Source organism: Camarhynchus parvulus, chromosome 6 (genome assembly GCF_901933205.1).
Source record: "Camarhynchus parvulus chromosome 6, STF_HiC, whole genome shotgun sequence".
Taxonomy (NCBI): domain Eukaryota; kingdom Metazoa; phylum Chordata; class Aves; order Passeriformes; family Thraupidae; genus Camarhynchus; species Camarhynchus parvulus.
This window is the reverse complement of record NC_044576.1, coordinates 24,982,984-24,995,146: the sequence shown is the minus strand read 5'-3', so window position 1 is coordinate 24,995,146 and position 12,163 is coordinate 24,982,984.

The window sequence follows — 12,163 nt, the reverse complement described above, 5'->3', positions numbered from 1 at the left end:
ATAGATCTTCTAAGTTAAGTAGATTCTTTAAAAATAAAGCTATTTTTTCAATGTAAAACACTTTCAAAAGGAGCCAATTCCCTAATCTTCTTGTGCTACTTGGGGCCAGGTTTTATATCTCTGCTGAACTAACCTAAGCAATCCTAAATCACATTTTTAAAAGTCTTTTTTTGTTTAAAGAAAAATATATTGTGTATATATATAATTTTCAAAAAAGCTCACTGCACATTGTGTTTGACAGTAGTGCCTGACCAGATCTGGAGACACTTCTGATCACTGTCTGCTCTGCAGTTCTTGAAAGCCTCAGGTTAGCAGCCACTACACCTGCCTGAAATGCTAAGTGATCGGACTCTCTCATTTCATGGTAATTGCTTTCTCTTAAGTCCTTCATTTGTTTCATTTTTGCCTGGACTAAATTCAGTACTGGTAAACATGGCTGCAACAGACCAAATGACAAAATGCAGATGTTTTGTTGTGCCTAAGCCCACGAGAGGTTCTGCTGTGCAGTGATTGTATAAACAGGTGTAAGGGCAGGCTTAAAGGCTGTTGGGTGTGCCATCAAGAAGGGAAGTGATGAGCCTGGTGGGTGCTGTCCAACAGGGCAGGTAACAGGACATGTCATGGTGTGGGATATGCTCCTTCCTCTTCCAGGGTCTGAAGAGCTAAGGGTGATTTCAAGGAGTTAAAATTTCTTCTTTCCTTGCTCGAAAAGTGCAGAAAAATCTATGGCAGCCCTTAAAGGAAAAGCATACTTGCATCTACTTCAATCAATGGATGAGGAGTATGCAGGACAGAGAGGGACATGTCCAGGAGGAGTTAATAGTCCCAACTACTTTCTCCACTGGATTTTTAAAATGTCTTTAGAAGGAAGTTTCTTAGTTGCTCCAGAATGTTTTTCTGTGCAATCAGGTCATTTTTGTCCCTGGTCAATGAGTTTTGTCACTGGAATGTAAGCCATCAGATCTGTCTGGTCTCTTTTTTTCCATAAAAAGTGAGCCTGTGGTTTTCAAAGTGCAAACCATCAGCCTTAAATCAGTACTTTGCTAAAAAGCCACTGGTAAGAGCATTCTGGAAAGTTTAGGGGTGAAAATAGCACTTACCTGTAAAGTTATTTTGTGAACTCAAGTTGATATAAGGCAAATAATTCAGGAAAGGATTAGGCACTTACATGAATATGAATAACACCAGCAGTTGCACAGGGAAAGAGAAAATTTACAAGGGTTATCAATCCTTACACTTCAGAGCATGGGACCATTTCTGGGAAGAAATATTTTTCTGCCTATACAGCCCTTAATCCTCAGAGGCCTCATTGTTTGACACCAGCCTTTAAAGCGTCTCTGAGTGACTTGGAATGAGGGTCACAACAAAACTCAGGGCAAGGTGTGTGAGTTTCTTTAGGAGGTTAGAAAGGCAGAAGGGCTGGCAAATCCCATGGATGCCCACTAGTCCTGATGTAGGGGCTTAACAATTCAGATGTTTTTATAGAAAACTACTTCTGTTTCCAACTGGAGGGCAATAAATTCTTTAAGTATGTTGAGGATCACTGACATGTTTCCCTCAGTGTTAAATACAGTGAGACCTTCCCCACCTTTGGCCTGGCGAGAATTTTACTGAGTTACCACTAAATCATAAAGCATTGGGAGAAAAGATCTTCCTTGACCCCACAGTACAGACTGCCACCTGAATTATGAGTTCCACATCCAGATGTGGAAAGCTCATGCTGTCCTCACTTTCCCCCTCAAATTTACACTCCCTGGGGACAGAGAGAGTCACTAGCAGTTTGCACAGCTGCAGTGTTAAATTGCTACAGCAAAATTTATGGAAAGACCAAGAGAAGTAAGTTTGTGCTGTAATGACACTCTAAACAGTCATTTTCTGTTGCCTTTCTCAGAAGGCAGAGAAGAGAGATTTATCATGACTGTAACTCTGCCAAACTATGTAGAACTGCATGGGGGGAGCTGTCCCTTGTGACGTTGTCTTGGCTGAGGGGAGAGGGTCTTACCTTGAATTGCCTCAAGTACCTGTTCCCCAGCCCAGATGATAAAATGGAGCTTAAGGCTCTGGATGTCCTCCAGGGTTTCCAGTAGGAGTATTTCATTGCCAAAAATACACCACGACCTCATGCTTGCCAGCCCTCATTTGCCTTGATGTCTCGAAGGCAATATCCTGGATTTCATCAGGAGATACCGATCCGATATAGGGAGACAGTGAAGCCAAGGGAATTATTTTGAATTCAAACCCTCTTAAGCACAGCATCATGTCATGGTGAAACCACCAGCTGAAATGAAGACTGACAGTTTAATTTCTTGAAGTACTGGAAAAGAAAAGACATCTGCCATGATGGCTACTAGCTTCCAGAAGCAGATGGTAATAGACTGTGAGGTCCTTTTCAGCTGAAGAAATTAATTCTTTTTTGCCCCCTAATATACCTGTCATTTTCTATACAAGTAACTATGTTTTTTAGAATCTACAGCATGGCTATTTTCTCTCCCTATTCCTTCTCTGTGTGCCTGTAACCTCTGCTCTGCATGGACTTTACAAATTTACCAATTTAGAACTATCTTGTGAAGAGACAGGAGTGAGTTTGACCAACAACAAAAACAAAGATTTGAAAAGATTTGCTCAAAAATGTGGGTTTTTTTGTTTTGTTTTGCTTTGTTTTGTTTTAAATTACCATGTCTTGATTGAAAATGAACAGGAGACTTCTAAATAATAATAGTAGTAATATCGGTAAAACCCAAACAGTAATAGTCCTTCTCCACATGGCAAGGCTATCTTCTTCCTTGATTCAATGAAAATTTCCAGTATTTTGAATCTATGAAAACAAAATTACTTCAAAGGAAAAAAAATAGTATTTTGGGATCAGGAACATTAACTGTGAATTTCACAAGCATCAGAGCCAGAGCAGTCAGGTTGTGTGTGCACTTGTAGCTGTTGCCTCTCCCAGCGGAACAGCAGCAGCTCCCTTTACTCACCCCCGTCCTCTGTGTGCCTGTGGCTTCCTCGGATCCCTGCCAGGGCTGGTGTGCAGCAGCTGAGGCTCTGTGCCCCTCACTGATGGATCCAGCCCTTCCTGGCTCACTCCTTTATCCTGGCAGCTCAGTGAGACTTGCAAGACGTCACTGTTCCTGGGACTTATCTCCCTTTCAAATGTGTTTGAAATTGGCAAGTGTGTTCAAAAGTAATTAAGGGAGGAATGACAGGCAGTTTGACAAAGTATCCTATTTCCTTAGGAAATCAGGCTAAATAAAGGGGATTGTCATGCAAAATCATAAATTTTCCCCAAACAAAAACTTCTTTTGTTCCCTTGGGCATCAAAGATTAGCAAAACCTGGAAGAATTTTAAACTCCAATTTAAACTTCAGAGCTTGCACTAGCAGTTTACTATTGGATTGTCAATTATCTCGGTCTTTTTAATTAACTCTGCTTTTAGGCTCTGGTACAATATTTATTTATTCTGTTTTTAAAGCAAAAAAATGGAGCATCAAACTAAATGGAAATCAAACTGGCTTTTTATGGAGGGAAAAAACCCATAAACATAATTTCATCCAACATTTGAAGATTTTCTTTAAGGTTTTCCATTAGTATGGTCTGGCAAATGGTGAGAAAGTGATTATTTTCTAATATATGCTCCAGTTCCTTCCTGATCAATGCTTTATTTGTTGGCTTTTTTACTGGGCTCATTTATAGGGTGTTTTTACTTTTTGGTGGAGAACTGAAGGTGCTGTGAGGCAGCCCATGGTATGTGTGTGTGTGTAATTCCTCAGAGAGATGTAGCATTTGAAAGTAAAGTCACAACTGACCTCAAACAAAGGGAAATAAAAGAGGCTTTTCTGCCCAAAGTTGTGACCACAGGCCAGAAGATGTCAGGATCACAGTGCATCAAGTGTAACAAACACAGAGGAATTCCCACATACCCTGTCCAAGTAAATGCAGAAGTTGGAGACTGCAATTTGGTCATGAAGATCAATTGAGAGCAAGAGAAACAGGATAAAGGAGCTCTCTCCTTTGGCTTGAGCCTCAGTTTTCAGGATCATCTTTCCTGCAGCACTTCTGTAACTCAGAGTGTGTTGGCACTTGCCTTCCATGCTGGGAATTGGCTGGAGAGCTCCACGTCCCCAGGCTGAGCTGAGAGGCAGAGCAGCTGCATATCGAGGCTGTAACCTCTCGTGTTCTTTATGGTTTGAGAGATGAGAATTTTCATGTAGGCTGTTTACTGCAGAATGCTTAAGCAGAGGCAGAGTGAGACCAGTACTGCCTGGAATTTGCACAGATAAAATTGGACTTTATGTAGGAACCTGTGTGTCTGAGATTTTCTTCCCCCGTGCCAAAATAGGTGAAGGTTTTCCTGGAGAAACAGGATCTCTCTCAGGAATTCCTCATGATCTTTCTGACACACTAAGATGAAACTTCCTAAAAACTAGTGCTGATATGAGATCTTTTCAGAATCACAGCCAACAAAACCAACCTTTTTTTTTGGTGGGCCTTTGAGATGTTTTATTTAATAATTCAGTGAAACTGGATGTCCAAGATATATTTATTTTTCTCTCTCTCTGTATGAGTTTCAAAACTTTCGACCATTCCTTCATTTTAGGACTATTTTTTGAATATTGTTCATTCTAAAGTTCCCAGGGATGAAAAAATAGCAAACAATAGCTTGAACTATTTTAATAATGTCTGACTGATGACTAGACACATAGATCATTTTGTAGCTCTTTAATAGAATTTTTTTTTTTAATTAGACCCTGTCTTCGAACAAGATCCCAAATTACAGTTTTAATCTTTACCAAGAGACAATTTCCTCTCCTTGCACTGTGTTGGTGCCTCACTGTTACTAGCAATAAAGAAATAAATAGCAGCAACCTGATTTTTTATTATGTTGCAGTGGTATTCTGAAATTAGAACATCCTAGGATCATGAAGATAACTGAGTTAATCAATGGACATTTGCAGAGGGCAGACAGGTTCCAGCATTTTCTTCTGTGTTTCTTTCCTTCCATATGGAAATTTACTTATAATCAAGCTGACTCCAACAGAGTTTTGTAAGGAAACAGGTAAGTCAAACCCATGCCTGCAGGATAGAAAATATGATGTGCCTGCTGGGACTCCTGTTACAAAGAAGGAGGAAGGGGAAACTCTTATCTTTTTCTTATTGGATCAGAAGCAAAATTAAAGATCTTCTATTACAGAATTAGAGGAATCATTATTAAAGTGCAAACAACTGTACATTCACACATGTGTCTTGTATAGAATAATCTTTGGGAAGGTGAAATGCCTTATATTCAAAAATACCCATTTTCACAGCTCCTTAGTGCTGTTATCAGAAAAAAGAGAGATAACATTGAAAAATCAGAGAAGCAGGGGAGCCAATAACATATACTTTATATATCAACATGCACAGTGTGTGTGTACTTCCATCTATACAGATCATTTATGTGTGGGGTTTATATGCATATATATATATCCATATATATATGCACACACAATGCTCAAAAAAGTAATGTAGATGTTCTGCTATGGAAATGTAGGATGTTGGGAGTGATTTATAACTTCACATGAACCTAAAGTATTTTCCTGTTCATTCTACATCTGTAGAACTGGGCTGCTGCTGGATGGAATCAAAATGTGTTTTCTTATGAGCTGGTGAAAAATTGTGACCTCTGTGGAAATGCTAACAGCACATTGGTGATGCACAGCACTGGAGATAAAATCAGGGCAGAGAGGACCTTAAAAGCCAGGGTGGAATAGGGTGAGGGAGAGGAAACACAATAGATTTCAGAGTTGAAATATCTTTGAAAGGTGAAACAGGGAGAGAGAACAGGGTCACCAGAGTGAATCATGAAAGGATCTGTGCTTTTCATTGCATCCACAGATGCTCCTTCAGTTTACATCTGAAATCTTCACCCACTCTGAACTGAGTGGTAAAACACAGTTAATTGCTCAAGCCTCCTCGTAGAACAGTAAAAAGCCTGAAAGTGTTTCTGTCCTCAGGAAGAGAGGAGTAGAAATGTCTTAGAGTAAGAATTGCTTGCAGTCAGTAGAGTTTGATGTTGAGCTGCAATAATTGCAAAAGCTTTCATGGGAACAGCTGGGTGTTAAGTATTTTCTGTGCTGCTTTCAGAGGCTCTTTTGACCATCTTTGGAACTAAATGCCTACATATTGGGTTCAAGAGCTTTGGGAGCCATTTGGGACTGAATACAGCTACCCTGCTTCAGGATGACCAAACTCATCTTTTAGATAGAAAGAACATTTATTACAGTGATTTTCAACATTTTCCTTGAGAAAACTATTTTCTTGTCCATACTCAGAATTGCTGAGCTTCCAAGTCTCCCCATGTTCACCCCATCAAGCTGGGAGCAATATGAGATTGCTGCAGCTGTTTCTGGCCACTGTCAATGAACCAAAGACCAAGCAAACTTCATCTTCCTTACAGCTGCTTTTACTGTCTCCATTTTCAGATAAATAGCAGTGATGGAAGGGACTGCAGTGGCAGGAGAAGGATGGTTTTGAGAAGCAGTTGACTAAGGGTTTAAATATTTGCCTGCTCCATGTCCCAGGATATGATCTGTACACTTTCTCCCTGTCCTTACTCAGATTTGCAATGTTCTTGTAGCAGGTGAAGTGCTGCTTTGTGGGCTGCCAGTCCCTGAAACAGCTAAATCAAAGTGCTCTGCTGCATTGAATTCTGGCATTATTATTCAGTAAATTGTGTCTCTTCCCCTCATCTGCTCCCTCTTGATACTTCTTGTTATTTACCGGCTGCTGCCTCTGACTCCAGAGGAATGCAGCCCCAATATCCAAGCGGAGAGAAGCACGCTGAGGGACAGAGGTGACTCCTGAGGCATCCCTCACCCAGCACATCTCCAGACACATCAACAATGCTGCATCCAGAGCTGTTTATCAAGTGCCACAAGCAGCTCCTCAAGTGCTGTTGGATGTACTTGTAACTCTGCTAGACTGTAAAGTAGAGAAGGAGCCAAATCCCAGCAGCTGTAGTGGGCTGGGAGAGCAAAGGCAGCACAGGCTAGAGATTAAATCCAGTAGCTATAAACCCAGCCACAATCCCCTTAGCTTTCCAGTGAATAATCCTCTGGTCTGCAATATTAATTTACCAGTTTGGAGATATTTCCCCAACCAACGAAGTTCATTCAATCTACTTACGTGTTTCTCCCCAGCTTGGATCTGATTTGGGGTTGGGGTGTTGCTAGGTTCCTGTAACAAATCCATGGTATTTATAGAATAATTTCATTTCAGCTGGGTCAACCTCTGCTATGCCCTGAGAGGTCCTCTTACCTGGCAGAAGAAATATTTAATTCTTTAATATTTTTCAGAAAGGAAGGACCTAGTCTGAACCCAAAGGCTGGTCAGTCAGTTTGGGCTGTTTTACTCTATTTCTTTGATAGTTAACTCAGCTCTGCAATGTCTTTTTGATCTGCAACCCAGAGGATGATTAGCTTAAGAGCTGTGGTTGTTTTACCCTTTCAGGGCAAGCTGTGATCCTTGTGAAAGCTTTTCAATCATGCTCCAAAGTCCTCTAGGACAGGTAACATGTGTTTATTTAACACTTTTCTGAGAATTACTTGATTTTTACACATTTGTGACTAGGAACACACTTTGATGAGCCTGATATTGGAGTTACTGGGGAAAGGTCTGTACTCAGCGACTGCATTCAGTGATTATCTGACAACACAGCTCTTTGTGAGCTATTAATTCTCTGTCAATATTTTTGACATTGCAGCCTTCTGGCTGCCTTCCCTTTCAGCCTGGTCAGCCACCTCAGCCTAGCTGAGGTGCATTTGGAAAACCCTTCCCCCAAACAGAAAAAAAGACTTAAACAAGGGAGGAGGGGAGAAAAGGGAGGAGGGGGAAAGAATGCAGAAAAAAATGGACAAATATTTAACCTGAACTCAGGATTTTAAAACCATCTCCTTACTTTCTATCTTGGGATGCTGAGCACCAAGTGGACTGGCATATCCCTGTGAAGGGCTGAGGGTTAAGTGTCTGTTCCAGAGCTCAGAGAAAAGCCTGTGCAGAAACTCCCACTGACTTTACTAAGCTAAGAATTATGCCTCTGCTGGGATAACTGTATTACAGCAATTTGCCTGTTGGCACTTGGGGAACGTGGAGCCAGGACAATTTGGCCAATTTTAAAAATAAAAAGTCTGTTTGTTGTTTTGCAATTGCTTCTGGCAAACGTGGACTAGTTGATGGGATTAGTGGGATGTTTTTGGCAAGGTAGCTTGTTTCTTCAGGTTCTCCCACCCCTCATCTGTCCATTTTAGCAAGTTTTGCTAAATTGGCAGCATCTAAAAAATAATTAAAATGGGGGGATATCACATATTTAGAGGCAGAGAAGCCAAAAGCTGAAATGCAGTGGCTTTTACTTTTTTGTCAAATTTAATATCTACTATCAAGAGTAAAAACTGCAGAAAATTACTGCAGCAAAAAGGGAAAGAAAAATATATAGAAGAAGTTTTCCTCATCTTAAGTGTATCTGTGTCAGTCTAACCTGCAAAACCAAAGGTTAAACTGTGACTTGGGAACAGAAAAACAGGCCATTGAAAGAGAAATTATTTGAAAAACGTTTTGCATTGATTCAGAAGGATAAGGCATTGATTTGGAAAGACACAGGGATATGGGAGATGCTGCTTTAAGGCATATGGGCAATTTCCTGGTCAGTGTCTCCAGGTGCTGTAAGGCTGAGTGGTCTGTGTCCTCCCTTTGCCTCTCCAGTGTCTCTTGGAATAAAAGCAGGGAGGTTTTGCTCAAAAGCCTCGTGCTGTTTAACTGGTGTACAACCCTAAAAGGGATTGCTATGCCAGAGTCCTTGAGCTTTGTGAGGTCTGCAGCCCACCCTCCAGTCCTGCAGGTGCAGCAGGCTGTGTTTGACACAGGGGCTGCTCTGGAGCAGTGAGATCGGATGGAATTGGTGCTGAAATGAGTGGTGGATCCCATACGAAGTCCTGTAGTCAAAGCCAGCAATGCACAGTGTGAGTATGACCCTAGCCCAAAAGTGGCTTTGGGTTCATATTCAGAAGAACCAACTTGCAGATAGACAGGTGAGGGACGTCATTCAGCCTGATGGTGCAGGTTCACAGGGGGAACCGGGTGCCACCAGTATAAAACTTGGGCTTTAGTGTAAAACTCCAGCCTGATTTCACTGCCTCGTTTCTCGTTCCATCCCGATACCTGGCATGTATTCAATTTCTTTACAATAATAGACAGTTTCTTCATCTGCTGCCCTTTCGGTGTGTGACGGCTATAAACCACTGGTTACAAAGCTTGAGTGTTTCAGAATCTACTGACATTTAAGGAAAAAGATTACCAAGCCCTTGAAAGGAGCACAGCACTGAAATACACAAAGAAGCAAGCGCAACTTCCTTGCTGTTAAAGCGATAAAGAAATTAATGGCACACCAGGTTCCAAAATCCCACTGCTGTTTGGAGATATCGCCTTTTTCCTCTCATTTTTTTTATTTTTTAAACTCTTTTCTCCCTCCACAATGTATGAAGGCAGCTGCAGTTAAAGGGGATGGCAAGGCACAGAAAAAATATTGCTTCCCGTGAGTTTTATGAAGCTGATATCAATCTTTCTTTTTTTCATAAACTTCAGTCCTGTTATTACCCTAAAAGCGTGTTCCACAGCATTTAATGTGACACTGATGAGAATACAAATAAGGGGAGGTGAGGGAGATGGAGGACAGAGAGAGAAGAATCAAATGATGTTAAATGCAAGGACCTGAACAGCACTTCCACACCCGTTGCCAGTGAGGAGAGTTTAAAGGGGCCAGGAAAGCGTGGAGCATCTGAATTGTGTCTGGGGGCAGTAAATCAATTTGAGCTTCAACAATGAGGTAAGAAATATCATCTGAGGAAGGTGAGAAAAGAAATTTAGGTTACGGAGGCATGAAGGCTTGCATGTGAGCTAATGAGGCATGCTTTAGCTAAGCGTTGTGTAGAAAGACAGGGTATAGATGTCCTTGAAATTGTGATGATATGGGGTGGAAAACAAATGATGTGGATTTTCTAAACTTTCACCTGGAAGTGTATGAAATGCTGATTAATTTGGTGTCACGTTTAGCCAGTGCTTGGCTAGATTCTAGTAGATATGAATAACTTTTCATAGAGAAATGTTCTTGTTCCTGAATAGTAAGACAAGGTTGGGCCACTTGTTCTGTCCCTTTTCTGATACATGAACAGTCAGAAACTGGCATGTCCAAGAGAAGAGGTAATTTTTCACACAGGGTGTAGCTATGAAATTCCTTGCTTCAGGACACTGGGAATGTGTAGTTTGCAGATCCAAGCAGAGGCTGGACAAATTCATGGAGGAAAATCTACTCAGAATTACTGCACATCCATAAATAATCCAATAATGTTTGGTTTGGGCAGTCCTTGAGCTGCAAAGCGCTGGAGATTCAAGAGTGTTCTGAAGAATTACTGTGTGACTGTCCAAGGCTTATCTTCCTTATTTGGCATGTGCAGTGCCACAGGGTAACCAACAAGGTGAGCATTCATCCAGCTCATCAAGTCCCTTCTTTGCCCAGGCCACATCCTCAAACTCTATTGCTGTGAAGAAGTGGACAAGACAGCAGAGAACAGTAGAAAGTAACAAATACAATCTTGCACATGAACCTGGAGGAGAAGTGGTGGAGTGTGAGCTGGACATGAACTTGAGTGCAGTCGGAGCAATGACACCTTTCTGTTCATCACCTTTTTCCAGTGTGATGCACTATCAGCCCTTGAGACAGCAGTTGAGGAATCCAAGAAGGCAGACAGCAGTCTTTTTGAGAATTCTGTGTTAGCACTTTCAAGGAGCATTGCTGTGAACAGGATGTAAATGAAATGGTGACAAATTACCTGATATGGTCATAGCAACAGTGCAGGCGTTCTCTTGACAGCTTTTTCAGGCTCTCTAAATTCTCCATAAATATATTAATATTTTGAATGACTTCTACCATATGTGATATATATTGTCAGTTCATAATTTCAGTTCAGGGGCTCTGTGCCTAATTTGCATACAGGAGCAAATGAGGGAAATTTATCTCATTTTCAGGTTATTATTCCAACTGAGGATTCAGAGTGTGCACATGAAGATTGTATGTAATTTTCTAAAAGCATGAAACTTTTCCTATAACTCAATATGCATTTTGAGTAAAGAAAAAAATCTATTTTAACATCTCAATGTTTATCAAAAACACTATAATACTGTTAAGAAATAATAAAATAGTGAGACAGATTGCAGCAGTCAGAGTATCTGTCCTTTGAGTTTTGATGAGATGTAAAATCGGTTGAAGTTATTTCAGATTTCTGCAAAAGAAGTCTGCTTTGAAATGTCACTATTTCAGGAGAGTTTTCAATGGCTCTTCAAGTGACACAAAGTACTCTCATGTCACTGTTAGAAACCCTAACCTATGCAGCTGTTCTTAGGTAAGAAATTTACTTTGCAAAGGTAATTCTTAGCTGAGGACCAAAACAGTTCTTCAGGGCTCATAGAGAACCAAGCTCCAGGAGAGAGTGCAAATCTTCAAAGCAACACCTTTCTTAGGTGTTTTACTGTCTAAATGCTCAGTGGAGGAAGAAGGGATGTCTGTTGACATGTTTTCAAGGCAACTAACACTAACAATGTAATCTGTAGGCTTAATCCTGCAATTTTTTGGTGTGAAGTTTTGTTCCAGCCATGTAATTTGCACTGATTTAGTTTTGGACGGCTCAGGATAAATTCTCTTAGCACTTGGGTAACTTGGACTGTAACTTTTTATAGGAAGGGATTGTGGTCTTCGTTCGATGCTCGTTTGGGGCTCCTTAGGAATTTCAAGAAGCACAATAATAAATTAAAAAAAAAAGGTACTTCATGATGCTCAGGCACACTGTTAGTTTTATGGGCATCTATCCCTGAGAAGTGGAATAGTTGGTGCCAAAGTTCTATGTGGGCAGCAAACGAGTTCCTTACAGATGCATGATGGCTTTGGTATATCACACACAGAAGAAAAATCTTCCTATATATCTATGCACTCATATTTAATTCTGTTCTTAAAGTGTCAGGATTTTGACAGCAAAAACCATAAATTCCTGAATAAAAAGAACCACCCCAACACCATCAAATTGTTTCCCAAACACCTTGGGGTTTTGTTTTGGTTTTTTTGTTTTGTTTTGTTTTGTTTTGC